Source organism: Staurois parvus, unplaced genomic scaffold (genome assembly GCF_062004578.1).
Source record: "Staurois parvus isolate SC_StPar_1 unplaced genomic scaffold, SC_StPar_1.0 ptg000769l, whole genome shotgun sequence".
NCBI classification, from domain to species: Eukaryota; Metazoa; Chordata; class Amphibia; order Anura; family Ranidae; genus Staurois; species Staurois parvus.
In genome coordinates this window covers 696,448-711,509 of record NW_028318565.1, presented here as the reverse complement: position 1 = coordinate 711,509, position 15,062 = coordinate 696,448, and positions in this window count along the sequence as shown.

The following is a 15,062-nucleotide window of genomic DNA, read 5'->3' as shown; positions in this document are numbered from 1 at the left end:
CAAATGACCCTGCCCCTTTGGTGATATTTCGTACGCTGTGTGGTTGTTATGATTAGTGTTTGCCTTTTTTTTTTTGCTGTGTTCTCGTGTTTTTTCTCCTAGTTCAACTACATTGTTGTTACCGGTGACACGAGATGGCTTTATCATTTTGTTCACCTGAGTATTTCTTATTGTTTGGCATATGCGTTTGGTGTTTCACTGCGTTTCTCTTTGGCACATTGTATTACTTTGTACAATTTATATGTTTTGAATTTTTCTCAATAAACTTTATGGAACAGAAAAAAAAAAAAAAAAAACCTCTTCTTTATATTGGGAGTGTGTATGCGCGGCCGGCGGTGACGGATATGTCTCCCGCACCGCAGGGAAGACAGCCAACCCGGCCAACAGGGAAGACAGCCAACCCGGCCAACGATCCCAGCTCGTACCGCGGCACAATCAGCCACAGCAGCACTGTGAGCCCCCCTGCCACACATCACCATGGTTAGGGGAGCATCGAGGCATCAAGCACCACCGCCGGGGAAGCCGATCAAGGAGGCCCTGGCTCGGGCCTCCACAAAGATGGCCTCCGTACCTCAGCACAGCAGCAAGCCTGCACCAGCAGGAGAGTTTCACTATGCAGCCGAGCCATCCCTGCACATCTGAGGGTGAGTCTGACGTGGACACAGAGACCCCCTTGCATGCCCCCACTCCTGACCTCACGACCCCTGACCTGCTGGCCCGCTTTGAAAAGATGCTACATAAGGCCCTGAAGCAGACGTCTGACCGCATTACTGATAAGCTGTCCAGGGAGATCTGCGAGCTAGGACAACGCACTGCTGACTTGGAGCAAAGGGTGTATGACCTTGACACCTCACATCAAATGCTCGGAGACAAACTTGATCTTTTGCGTGACAAAAATTCCATGTTGCAGTCACTCTTGGAGGACTTTGAGAACTCTGAGAACCGGGCCGGGAGCTCCAACATACAAATTTGTGGCCTTCCCGAGTCGATCATAGATATCCAATCCACGGTTACCGTGTTGTTCCAGGAGCTCGCGCCCGCTATACCCATTGAGCGCTTGGAGATGGATAGGGTTCATAGGACGCTAGCTCCAAAGTGCACTGACGGACCACCACATGACATCGTTGCCAAATTGCATTTTTTTCGTACAAAAGAGCAACTTCTGTAAGCAGTCTTCAACGCTGGCTCTCTCACGTTCCAGGGCCATACCTTCCAGATATTCCAAGATCTCTGCCCCAGCACCATTGCCAAGCGGAGGGCCATGAAACCACATCTTCTGGCGCTTCAACAGCAAAGTATACCCTACAAATGGTGCTTTCCCTTTGCAGTGTGTTTCCGGTACCAGGCTCGTGACCACATCTGCAAGACCACAGAAGAACTTCAAGAAACATTGCGGAGTCTTCAACTATATTCTCCCACAACGCCATTAGAAACCTCCAGGCGACGATCCGCTTCAAGCTCCTCCCAGATGTCACATCTGCCACGTATCTCCAATGGTCAACTCAACGCCCACAAATGTGGAAGCTTCCCCTCGCCCACTCCGTCTCCCCAGGACTCTATGGACTGAATCCCGTTAGCCATCCCCCGCTCTCAAGCCTGCATCCAGCGCAGTGAACTCTCGCTACCTCCGTAGTTGACACCTGCTGTGTCTACTCATCTTTCTCCACACCTGACGGCGGACGCCGCAAACTTGTATCCTTCTTTAAGCCCCTAGGGCTCAAACTGCTAGACTATTGCTTCTTTGACCCCCCTTTTTTCCTTAGTAGTTTAAGGTTCACAGTGCCTTACACCCTACTTATTGGTACAATTTTGTCTGAAATTGTCTAGTTTTGGTTATGCCAGTACCTTACTTGTATGGGATTGCTGGGTCCGGCGGCACGACAGATTTCGGTCCTGTATTCCTGTTGGCCTTTTTCTTGTTAGACGACCGTGGCCGCTTGACCCTGTGAATTCCTGAACCCTTTTTTACGTTTTAATTTTTTATGTTTTAATCTTGATATTTCTATCCCCTCCAGGATCGCACCATTGCACTATGTTTATATGCTGTCTTCCCTGCGGCCTGCGTATCTGTGCACTCGCCCTTAGCCCCCTGGTGTCGCGTTTTTGACACCACTCGGGCTATACCCGCTCCCTGGTCCACCTGTCCCAGGGTGCACCTGGGGACCACTTTTGGGCCTGACTTGGGCCCCCTACATCCATCCTATGTTTTCTCCCCTTAGCCTATCCCCCCCTCCCCCCTGTGACTTCGCGTTTTCGCCTTCTATCTGCTCACATTCAGAGGCCTCATACCTTGTGCTCCTAATTCTCTCTTCTTTGATACCACTCTCTAATCTAACTCGAAGCTTGTTCTTACCATGGGTTCCCTAAACATTCTCACCCTGAATGTTCAGGGTCTTAATATCCCACAGAAGCGCAATAAAGCTTTCCGCTCCTTTGCCTCGCACAAGGCCCATGTAGTTTGTCTCCAGGAGAAGCACTTTACTCTCACTTCCATTCCCAAATTATTTGGCCCTCGCTACCCACAGGTCTACGCAGCCTCTGCAGATATCAAGTGTAGAAGAGTCCTCATAGCTTTCCATCGAACGACGCCTTTTAAATTGTCCACTGAGATTACAGATCCTGAAGGTCGCTATCTCATCCTTATTGGATTACTATTGGACTTTTTTTTTTTTTTTAAACAAAGCTTTATTTGAATTTTTCAAATTACATAAACTCAGCGGATGAAACACTCCAAAGATGCTTCTTGGCAACAAAGTAACCTTTTTTTTTTTTAACAGTACTGATAGATTGACCAATATGAGCAATACAAAATGTTGCATAGAAAACTGATCAGAAAGATTCACGATATGTCAGCAGTTAGAGCCTCTGAACAGAAACTCTGAAGGCAAATGAGACAAAAGATGGGAGGCATTGTAAGTCAGTATAGAGTGTAGGGAATGTGTAGTGGTAAGCTATGATATATATCCAAAGATAAGAAGGTCAGGCAATACCACTAAACTTTGAATGAGAACTGGGGTGCTTAGAGTATGTCAGTTATCATGCGTAAGACATGAATGTTGAAGTAGGAAAGAAGTGTATGTAGAGGAGATAATCAAAGAAGAAGAATCAGGGAGATAGGTAGATCTATTCAGAAGGAGAAAAAGGTTGAGAAGGAAGCTAGTATGGAGAAAAAATGGAGAAAAAGATGGAGAAGAAAGAAAAAAAAAAGAAAGAGGTGGGAAAATGATGTTGGAACGGGCCAGAGGATCCCCTTCCAGGAAGTCGTTAAGAATATTTGGTGATGAGCCAAGCGCTGTGGTTTGAGAGAAAAATAGAGCTAGAGACGACTCCCTGTAACAAAAAGTGATATACGTGTTGTGAGCCCTCGCTGATTAAGGGTGGGAGGAGAAGTTATAAAAGAATGTGCGATGAAGATGAAGTATAAAGAAAATGATAAAGGAAGTAGATGAAAGAAAATGTGGCTTGGTTGCCTAGGTTGGCTAGAAGCGGTGTGAGAGCAGCAACAAACGAGTATTGTAAATGTTTTAGATATAGACATGCACACCTTAAACCCTCATAAATCAAAACAATAAGTCTGGGTTTACTGGATCATGTTTCCAGATTGGGGCATCACAGAAGAGCCATGAAGGAAAAACTGAAGCTCTGTGGTTGGAAAGGATTTTTGAACATAGAGTCTCCATTTTCGATTATATTGATCCTCACTGTGCTGGAGGGATGAGGTGAGAAAGTTAAGCTGGTCCAGACGAAGAAGTGCATTAAGAGCTGACTTGACATCCGAGATATTAGGAGGACTGTTGGAGACCCACTTTTTCAATATGGCTCTCCTCGCGACCATCAGGCAAGAGGACAGCCACGGTTTTGTGGCTCGGAGAATGGCAAGCTGAAGTGGATGAGCCCCTGTGAAGATTGATTCCAAGTTGCCGAAGAGAAGAGGTAAAGGGTCCCTTGGTAGTTGTAGAGAAGTGATGAAGGCGATATAGCTGAGTAGTTGGGACCAAAAAGTAGATATTAGTTGGCAATCCCAAAATCTGTGTTTTAGCGAAGGTTTATAGTGTCCACACAAAGGGCAAGTAGAGACCGAGGGATTCCCACGGACATATAGGCATGGCATATAGGCATGGTGCATTAACTTTAATTGTTGCTCCCGCCAGAACTCATTGGAGTTGAAGGCACAGGTATTGTTGAAACCAGTGAGGATTTGATCCATTGAGAGTGTATTGTCAAAGTCTCTGATCCAAGGAGAAGTAGGAGTGGATGCCTCTAGAGGGTGCACATAATGTAGATTTAATGGTCCATAAATGTGGGATATCTTGTATTTCCGATTTCTAACTAAAATATCTATGAATGAGGAACGGAAGCGACTAGATTTAACCAATGTTATCTTGTTCACATAATTACAAACTTGCAAAACATACAGAAAATGATGAGGCGGTAGATTGAAAGAAGTTGAAATCTGAGAAAAAGATAAAGGAAAGCCAGAGGCCGTATCGTATAATTGGCTAACTAGTTTGAGGTCCCTTTCCAACCATAGATCATAAGCTGCGTGTTGTTGAGGGACAGAAAAAGCAGGATTACGATGTATGGGGAGGAAACGGGAAACCCATGGGGATATGCCTAATTTACGTCTGATCTCCCTCCATGTGATAAGGGTATCACGAATGAGTGGATTATATTTTAAGTGTGGAGGGAGTGAGTTAGGGTTTGAATGTAAAAGGGCTGCAAGATCAAAAAGATGGGCCATGGCAGATTCTATTTGCAGATTAGAATAGTTGGAGGATTTGGTCAGCCAATCTATACACACCCGTAAGATGCATGAGAGATTATATACTCTGATATTTGGAAGACCAATTCCCCCCTCACATCTAGGCAGATATAGCTTAGGCAGGGCAATGCTTGACCGACGTCCTTTCCAAATAAATGTAGAGAGCGCTTTGTTTAGTCTAAGAATGTCCGTATGTTTAAGTAGTAGAGGAATGGTCTGAAGAGGGTATAACAATTTCGGGAAGCTCACCATCTTGAAGAGGTGGGCTCTCCCTACAAGTGACAATGGTAACTCTTTCCATACCTCTAGTTCGCCTATAATTTTTTGAATTGTTGGTGAAAAATTGAGCGAGTAGAGGGAAGAGGCCATTTTTCCAATTTTGATTCCTAAGTATGTAATATGATGAGGAGCAATTTTGAAATGAGAATTATGAGCCCATGAGGGAGTGCGTGCATGGAATAAGGGAAGGACTTCGCTTTTCGTGAAGTTAATACGAAGACCCGAACAGTGCCTGAAGGCTGTGAAAATATCCTGTATATAAGGCAGGTCATGAGTTGGGTTGGCAGTGAAAATTAAAATGTCATCGGCAAACAAGGCTAAATGTAGATCTTGTTGAGCTATTTGGACTCCGTGCAGCTGTGAGTGGAACAGAAGGAAGCGGGCTAAGGGTTCTAGGGCCAAATTGAAGAGCAAGGGGGATAGGGGGCACCCTTGTCTTGTTCCTTTATGCAGTTTAATAGGGGTAGATGTGTGTCCTGCAGCAACCACCTGTGCTGTAGGAGCTGAGTACATAGCTTGGATTACATGAGTGAAAGGGCCTGAGAAGCCAAATCTATGTAAAACCATCTGCAGCCACTGAAAGTTAACATTATCGAAGGCCTTTTCAGCATCAAGAGAGATTATCGCTAGATCTAGGTGAGGATTGGTTTTAGCATGATTTAACACTGCTAGTACTTTGCGGATGTTTGAGGCAGCAGAGCGTCCTTGTATGAAGCCCGCTTGAGAGGGATGAATGATGGAAGGTAAAACAATAGCTAAACGATTTGCGATAATTTTCGATAGAATTTTGTCATCTAAATTTAGAAGGGAGATCGGCCTATAGGAACCTGGGTCAGACGGATCTTTGTCTTTCTTTGCAATCAATTTTATATGTGCCTGAAAGGCAGACGGAAGATAGGCACCCCCTTCTTGTATAGAGCAGTAAACTGATTGCAGGGTAGGAGAAAGGGTTGTAACCATGAGTTTATAGAACTCAGAAGTGTATCCGTCTGGGCCAGGGGCTTTACCATTAGCTAGAGTTTTTATAGCGGATTGAATATCGGATTGAGATATAGGAGCATTAAGAGATTGGAGTGCTACGAGATCGATTTGAGGAAGAGCAATGCCGTCTAGAAAAGACAAAGCCTTTGATTGGTCAATAGGGTCAGGGCCATATAGTTTAGTGTAGAAACTTTCCAATATGGAAACAATTTCTTCAGGGGAGTGTTTCAATATACCCTGTGAGTCTTTGAGGGAGGTAAATTGTGTAGGAGTAAACGGTTTACGGCACAAGTGAGCCAGGAGTCTGCCCGGCTTGTTGCCAAACTTATGATACTGTAAGTCGAGATGTGATTGGTGCATGGATTCTTGTGCTGTTGCCCATGTTTCGAATTGGTGTTTTGCCTCTAGCCAAGCTTTCCTGTGTTCATGTGTGTTGGAGTCAGCCAAATTTTTTTGCGTCTGTCGGAGTCGGTTACTAGCTTCTGTGTATTTTAGAGCGACCTTTTTCCTATACGCAGATGTAAAGGCGATGATTTTACCCCGTAAAACCGCCTTTCCTGTTTCACAAAATAGGTTAGGATTGGATAAGTGAGCTGCATTGGTGATCTGGAAGTCTGCCCAAGTATCTTGGAGTTGACGTAACAGCTCCTGGTTATTTGCTAAGAAAGAAGGAAAGCGCCACGTTTTGTGAGATTGTGTGTTGTGGAGATAGTTGAGGGTTATGGATATGGGAGAATGGTCCGAAATAACTATGTCATGTATATCTGAGGAAGATGCGTATTGCAAAGCAATAGAATTGCAAAAAAAATAGTCTATTCTGGAAAGCGAATGGTGCACCGGAGAAAAGAAGGTGAATTCCTTCCCATCTGGGTGGGCTAAACGCCAGATGTCTGTTAGTTGCATTGCTTCCGCAAATGTAGACAGTAGTGTGAGTGTTGATTGGGACTCCGCAAGTGGGCGGTGATTGTGTTCTAGTGATTTTGACTTATCTTCATAGGCATTCATAAGTGAGTTGAAGTCCCCTCCGACTACTAAAGGTAGATGTATGTAGGCGGACAGCTTTGATGACAGGTCCTGAAAAAACTGTTTTGACGGTGAGTTTGGAGCATAAATATTGGTGAGGACCAATGATTGAGAGCCTACTTTGAGGTGTACTGCTAGGAATCTGCCTGCCTCATCAGTGTTTACCGAGATTATGTCAGGTGCGAGCTTTTTGTGAATCAGAATGAGCACACCTGCTTTATTATTGAGTGAGGGAGAACCTATAACGTGTCCTACCCAAAGTTTCTTCATACGAACAAAGTCAGATTGGCCTAAATGTGTTTCTTGGAGTAGTGCTACATCCGCCCTAAGTCGGCGGAGATGGCGGAGAATAGCCATTCGTTTATGAGGTGATCTTAAGCCCTTGACATTCCAAGAATAAATACGAATCATTAGGTCATATGATATGAGGTGAATACAGAGGTAGTGAACTTACAGTTTTGTAGGGTGGAGCCAGCTATCCGCCCATTACCGCCCAATCTCTGATGAAGTATGGTCGACTCCCAAGGAAGGGGTGATTCTCCAGAAAAATGTAAGGAAGGAGAGCAGAAGAAGGGAGAAAGAGAGTGGAACATGGTGGCCCAACTGGGGCCTATCAGAAGAGCAAAACAAACAAAAAACCATAACAGTGTATTGGACTTCACATAAATCTGCATGCTGTCCCTGTACTGCGACCAGCGTGTCCGGGAAATAGCAGAGTAGTGATCTGCAGCAGTGACTCATTGGAGTTGTTGAGAGGGCAGGGGAGCATGACCCCCTTGCCTAAATGGCTTCGCCAAAGGGAGAAGAGGCTCAACAAATCGAATGACCAGAGCGGAACTGTGGTCGAGGCAAGGCACAGAAAAGGGATGACACAGACAGTATATGTATATGCTATCAAACAAAATGAGAGGAAAGTACCACAGGACCAACTAACTTATTGCTTTCTAACAACTGGTATAGCTATCTGTGGACTGAAGATGATAGCTAAAGGCACAAGAAATTTACATTCAGTTAAACAAGGCAGGTGGTCCAAGTCGTGAGGTAAACCGTATAGCGCCTGAGAGAGTGCGCCAGCTCAGGATTGGCGAGATTTAGAGGGAGCAAAGTTAGTACGTGGGCGTTTCGGTGGATCTTTGCGAGGGCTTCGCTGATCTCTAGGGCCCGAGTTGCGAGGGTGAGGAGACGGCACACCATCCGTAGCCATCAAAGAATCTTGTAAATATTGAGCGGCTTCTTCAGGGTGGATGAAAGACTTTGTATCACCCGAAGGTGTAGTAAAGCGGAGAGTAGCCGGATAAGCCAGGGTGAATTTGTAGCCCCTTTGGTGGAGCGTGGCACATATTTCCTGAAAGGCCTTACGTTTGCGGGATACTTCTTGCGAGTAATCGGCAAATAGGAGTAATTTGTGACCGTCTACTTGTAGGGATCGAGAATTGCGGAAAGAATTAAGAATAGCCACTCGATCAGCATAGTTGAGATACTTGACTATCACCGATCGCGGTGTACGGCGGTCATTCGAAGGCGGCCCCAGGCGATGAGCTCTCTCGACCTGACACAAAGTGGTTAGACCTAGAGCTGAGGGTATACGTGTGGAGCATAATTCTGGAAGCACCCCGGTGGAAAATGATTCTGGAAGGCCCACTATGCGCAGATTATTTCTGCGTGAGCGATTTTCTAAATCATCCAGCTTGTCCAGGATGGATTGGTGCGTACGATTGGTTTGAAGTGCACCTGAGCGCAGCGAATGAACATCGTCCTCCAAATCTGACAGACGCTGTTCCACTTCAGTTAAACGTTTACTATGATCACCTATGTCTTTTCTGATCTGTTCAATGCCTGTGGCTACTGCATGATCCACAGCTTGTGTGATTGTGGGCAGTAGAATGGCAGCAACTGCTTGTGCAATCTGGTCATATATTTCTGTGGGACTACAGGTGCCAGGAGTAGAGGTCAGGGCTGGTATAACATGATCACTGTGTGCAGGGAGGGTGTGTACATCTGCACCAGCGTGTGTAACAGCCTCTGTGCCTGTGTCCATTGACATATTATGGGCGGCGGCCATCTTGGCTGCAGGAGGGGGAGAGCCGCATCCCTTTCCCCTCGTGGTGGGACCTGAGCTCTGCGGATTCGGCAGGAGGAATCGCTCCATGCCGAAGGGACCGAGGATCGTGCGGGGGGGCCAGTGGGGAGCTCCTGAAGCAGCTGACAGGAGTCCCCTGCGCAGAATGCCGGCTTTATATGCGGGGATCCCGGGAGCCGCGGGTCTCACCTCTTCACAGCATCAGCGCCGGAACCGGAAGTACTATTGGACTTTGAGGTCACCATAGCCACATATTATGCCCCAAACAAGGGTCCCTTGACGTTTCTCTCCCATCTACTATCAGTTATTGATTTCCACAAACGGGGCACCTTAATAATTTTGCGGGGACTCAAATTGTACACTATTCCCCTTTCTGGATAAATCTCCTCAACACCCCCCCCCCCCCTCCCTCCGCTTACATCTAAACATTCACTCCAATCCGCTTTGCAACAATATTCTCTGATAGATACATGGAGGGATCTTAACCCGGCAAAACGCCAATATACCTTCTATTCCCACCCCCATAAGACATTCTCCAGAATTGATCATATCTTCATGACTGCTAGTTCCTCTCCTCGAGTGCTGAACTCTGACATCCTCCCAATCCCTTGGTCGGACTATTGCACAGTATTTACATCCATTGCTTCTTTGCCACCTTCCCCCCCTGGACCCCTCTTGGACCATTAATGAGAGCCTTCTATCGAACCCGTTGTTCTGTGCTGAAATAGAAACAGCGCTTAAAGAATACCTGTCTTTCAACCAAAACTCGGTAACCTCTCCTCTCCTTCTTTGGGAATCCCACAAACCCGTTCTTTGCGGATTAGTTATCAGTAAAATGTCCTTTCTAAACAGGGAGAGGAGACAAAAATGCCTGCTTCTCGAACAAACTTACGATCAATCACACCGAGCCTTTCAAACCACCCCCTCCGCCACTAATCGCGAGAGCTTAGAGCAAGCCAGGCTAGCCCTCGATCTCCTCCTCACGGACCAAGCCGAGCTTTCCCTCCGAAGGTCTCGACACAAATTTTATACAAAAGCCAACAAATCTGGCACCTTCCTAGCTCTTTCCCTCCGTAGGCTAGACCAGATCATTAAACCTATCCTCCTACGTACCTCATCCGAACACCTCACCAGTAACCCAGAACGGATCCTGCACATCTTCTACAAGCATCTTTTGCATCTTTATTCTGCTTCTACACCCTTCAACTCCTCTCAGGCCGACAGCCTTTTTGCCTCTCTCCCATTCCTGAAACTCTCCAAAAAACTTTTAACTGCACTGGAACGACCTATCACCACAGTTGAAACTCTAAACGCTATCAAACTCCTAAAGCCATGTAAGTGTTCAGGCCCAGACGGTTTCACCGCTACATACTACACAAAGTTTGCTCACCTTCACTCACCAATCCTCAGAAACACGTTGAATGCAATACTGATGGGTCATGCCTTTAACTCTGATACATTACAGGCTACCATCTCGATGATCCCCAAACAAATTCAGACGACGCGCAGTGGTCCAATTTCAGGCCAATATCCCTTCTCGACATAGACATCAAACTACTAGCCAAAATTTTATCTACTCGTCTCAATGCGTGTATTGGATCCCTAATTCACAATGACCAGGTTGGCTTTATACCGACTCGACAGGCTGGTGATAATGTCCAGCGAGCAACCCTTCTTACTCACATAGCTAAGTCATGTAAGATTCCTGCCTCTTTCCTGTCTCTGGACATACGCAAGGCCTTTGATACAGTCTCATGGCCATACTTGCAGTATATTCTGCACCGCTGGGGCTTTAGTCCTCATTTCTTAGCATGGATATTCTCTCTCTACCATGAACCTTCGGCCAGAATCAAGTACTTAGGGCATCGGTCTGCCCGGTTTCCGATTTCATGAGGCACTAGGCAGGGCTGCCCCCTGTCCCCTCTGCTTTTCGCTTTAGCTATAGAGCCGCTGGCCCTTCTGATTAGGACCAATCCGTACATCCGTGGTTTTGAGATTGGGGGCACCTGTCATAAACTATATTATTCGCAGATGACGTGTTACTTTTTCTCACCTCTCCCTTGACCTCTACTCCTACTCTTCTCCATTTACTCAAAGGGTTCGGCTCTCTTTCAGGCCTCCATATAAACCTCCAGAAGTCACTGGCGCTCAATAACACAGATCCTCCCATTTTCGTGGTCACAAGGACCCCGAACGTCTTGGATCTTTATACTGCCAACTGCATCCCAATTTTAGCTCAACTAACTGCACTCATGTCCAAATGGTCCTCCCTTCCACTGGCATGGCTAGGCAGAATAGCAGTCGTGAAAATGTCCATCCTCCTTAAAATCTTATACCTCTTTAGAGTTCTTCCAATTTCAGTGCCCGCTCATTATCTGCGTACCTTGCAGCACCGCATTTTCTCCTATGTCTGGAGTAAGATCCGCCCATGTGTCCCCTGCTCCATCCTCTTTCTTCCCAAGCTTAATGGCGGTCTCGGTCTCCATTACCAGGTAGCACACATAGCTCAGCTGCTGAAATACCATGCTGCCTACGAAACCCAGCAATGGGTTATTCTGGAATCGATTGAGTGTGATCCCCTATCCACAGCTAATCTACTATGGTTAAGACCTATAGATCGCCGCTCGGTCACTAACCCCATCGCCTCACATTTTTTACATCTTTGGGATAAGCTGAAATCTCATTATCTTCTACAGTCACCACAGAATCCTCTCCTCTCCTATATCCAAAACCCAGCCTTCCCTTCAGTTTGGCCCTCATTGCACTCCTTTAACCGTTGGTTTGCAGCGGATCTTAGCCAAGCCCATCACTTCATGCTTAGGAGTAAATTTAGGTCCTTTGCCTCACTACGTGAAACTCATGCACTTCCGCCTTCAGAAATATTCCATTACCTGCAATTGAAATATTTCTACACCCCTTACGCCACGGTCGCTAATCCAACACCAGCCATGTCCCCCTTTGAATGAGCTTGCTATAAAGACCCCCACAGATATGGCCTCATATCGTACCTGTACTCTCTTCTCACGACCCCGGCCACAGCTCCTCTACCTTCGCAGAAATGGGAATCGGACCTGGGCCACCAGATTGACCCCTCAGATTGGGACAGCATTTGGTCTACCACCAAAGAGTCGTCGCAGAATATTGTGGCATTGGAGACCAACTACAAGGTCTTGACCTGTTGGTACTTAGTACCAGCAAGAATAGCTAAGTACACCCCTAACTATCTTTCAGCATGCTTCAGAGGTTGCGTAGACCCGGGCACTTTCTTCCATACATGGTGGGAGTGCCCAACCGTCCAAATCTTCTAACGGAAGTATTCAAAATACTCTCCCTATTAAGTGTGAAAACCCTCCAACCCAGCCCGCTAACAGCGTTACTTAACATGCGACCACCTGACATTACGAAGCTACAATTTAAACTTATCTTACAGGTTACCACAGCTGCCAAACAGGTCATCGCCAAATCGTGGAAATCTCCATCGCTTAACGTTACGGCAGTTTGAAACAAGGTAACCCAGGCTATGATCCACGCTAAAGTGGAAGCCACAGTCTTGAATACCATTTCTAAATTTAGGATGATTTGGGACCCATGGGTAGAACATTTTCTACCGTCTAACTTTGATGAATCTCTCCTCACCCCGTAACCAGCATTTCCAGTTATATTGGTACCTTTCCCTACTATTCTTAAAGCTCTTTTTTTTTTTTTTTTCTTTTACCCACGGAGTCGCACACCTCTCCCTTGTCTTCTCCCCCCATACACATCCCCTGCCTACTATTGCCTACCAGTTCTTACCTGTTACTGTTTTTGAAGTTTACTGTTAATACTGTATCCCCAGGATAACTCACTGTATGAGTATTGTATATTTTATTTGTCTCATCTATATTACCCCTCCCTGTGAATTTCATAAAATATTTGAACAAGAACAAATAAATACATATTTGACAGGTTGCTTTTAACTGTCTTCAACTGCAGATTGAAGTTCATCCCTTTTGATCTGTAAATGAATAAACAGAAAGATGCAAAATTAAACAATGTTTCTTCTTATCTTTCTGTTTTAGGGCTGAGCAATGCTGTTTATAAACATTGTTAGGCTGCTTTTTTTTTTTTTTGTCAGTTCCAATTTCTGGGACATATCTTTTGTTAACACTTTGACTGTTTTTTTTTTTTGTTTTTTTTTAATAGCTTTTGTAAATCTTACATTTCAGCTGTCAGTAGGGGAATCTACAGCTGAAAGAACTGAAAGACAGCTGAAAGAACCACACCTGAAAGTATTGGTTTGCAAGTATCAGAGCATTTGTACCAATACTCATGCAAATGCTTAGTATCAGCACCGATATCCATATCTGTATCCATGCAACCTTAGTTAAAAAAAAAAAAAACATCAAAATAATTTAAACCCTTAAATCCCACCCCTGTTTCTTGGCTATCCAATGCAAAAACACATCCTCCATTGATGGAGAATGTTATTAATGTTCATAAAAACTGTGTAGAGATCCAGAAATATCATTTTGTCCAAATATATCCATCAAATGCTATTGCCAGCTGCATAGATCCATATGGAGCTGGATGGCTCTGGGCTCATTAGGAAAAGCATGGTCTGTTATGGCTCTAGCTACACCATTAACCCTTAGTGCCATCTGCTGACCCTTTCAAGTGGACTTTAAAGCCCAGGAGGCAATGCTGATTTTATTTTTTATTTTTTCCAAAAAGAAAGCATTTATTAATAAAGAACATAATGGTACAAAAGACATGTACAGGGTGCCTAAGCGAAACAGCAGGCACAACCTACAGCGGCACAGCAGTAACTCAAACAAGAAAACACAGACAATGCAATGATACAAAACCCGACTACAATAAAGTTATGCTTGCAACAAACCGGAGCCAATATAGTATAGTATGGGGTGTAATTGCATCATATCCCCTGCGCTCGTGCTTCGCCATGCAGGACTGTAGCGATAGGAAGAGTGGTCATGGCACCTGAACGTAGGATGCGGTCAAAAGCTTATGGCAATGGGGAGAGTTACAAAACCGGCATACGTTGCGGTAGGAGCCGTTGATGGAAGTGGGGAGAGTGAAAGAATGGCATGTCTAGTGTTCCAGGTAGCATATCAAAGCAAGAGGCGAGAAGAAAAGAGAAAGGAGAAAAGAGAGAAAGGGAGGTAGAAAGAAAAAAGATAGAAGCAGAGAGGGGGGATGGGGGTGGAAAGAAAAAAAAAAAAATAAAATAATAGTGGGGGGGGACATATGGGGTGAGTAATGACAGCAATATCTGGGGTTAATCATGTATGGGGATAGGAGTTAAGCTAACGCCAGAGTCGCGTGGGAAGGGATACATTGTCGAGGAGAGTCTCAGTGCCTACCACAAAAACTACTGTAAAGAAGAAACATCAGCAGGAAAGCCGGACCAAGTTAGACCTGATGGTCCGTAAGAGACTTGTATGTAGAAGTAGTTGTGAAATAGATCCAGCAGGCCCAAATGTGGGAAAATTTTGTGGGAGTGTCAAGGGCCGTCGCAATTAGTTCCTCCATGTCTGCCATTTTACCCACACGGACAAGCCAATCACGAACAGAGGGGGGGCGAGAAGAGCCCCAAAGGACAGGAAGGCAGAGTCTGGCCGCGTTGACCATATGCATGGCCAGATCCAGAGGCACGGTTGTCACCGATACTACAATCCTATTGACCTCTTGCCAAAACGGTTGAATGCTCGGACAGGACCACCAGATGTGTAGAAATGATCCGTCCGCAGCCCCACATCTCCAACAGGTATTGGGATAAGAAGGATTAAAATGAGAAATTCGTGAAGGGGTGCGATACCACCTCGACACCAATTTGTAACCGTTTTCCTGCGTCGAGACGTTAAGGGAGCATTTATGATAATATTTGAATACACGTGCCCAGTCGGAATCCGCCAAATTATCATCCAAATCTCTATTCCA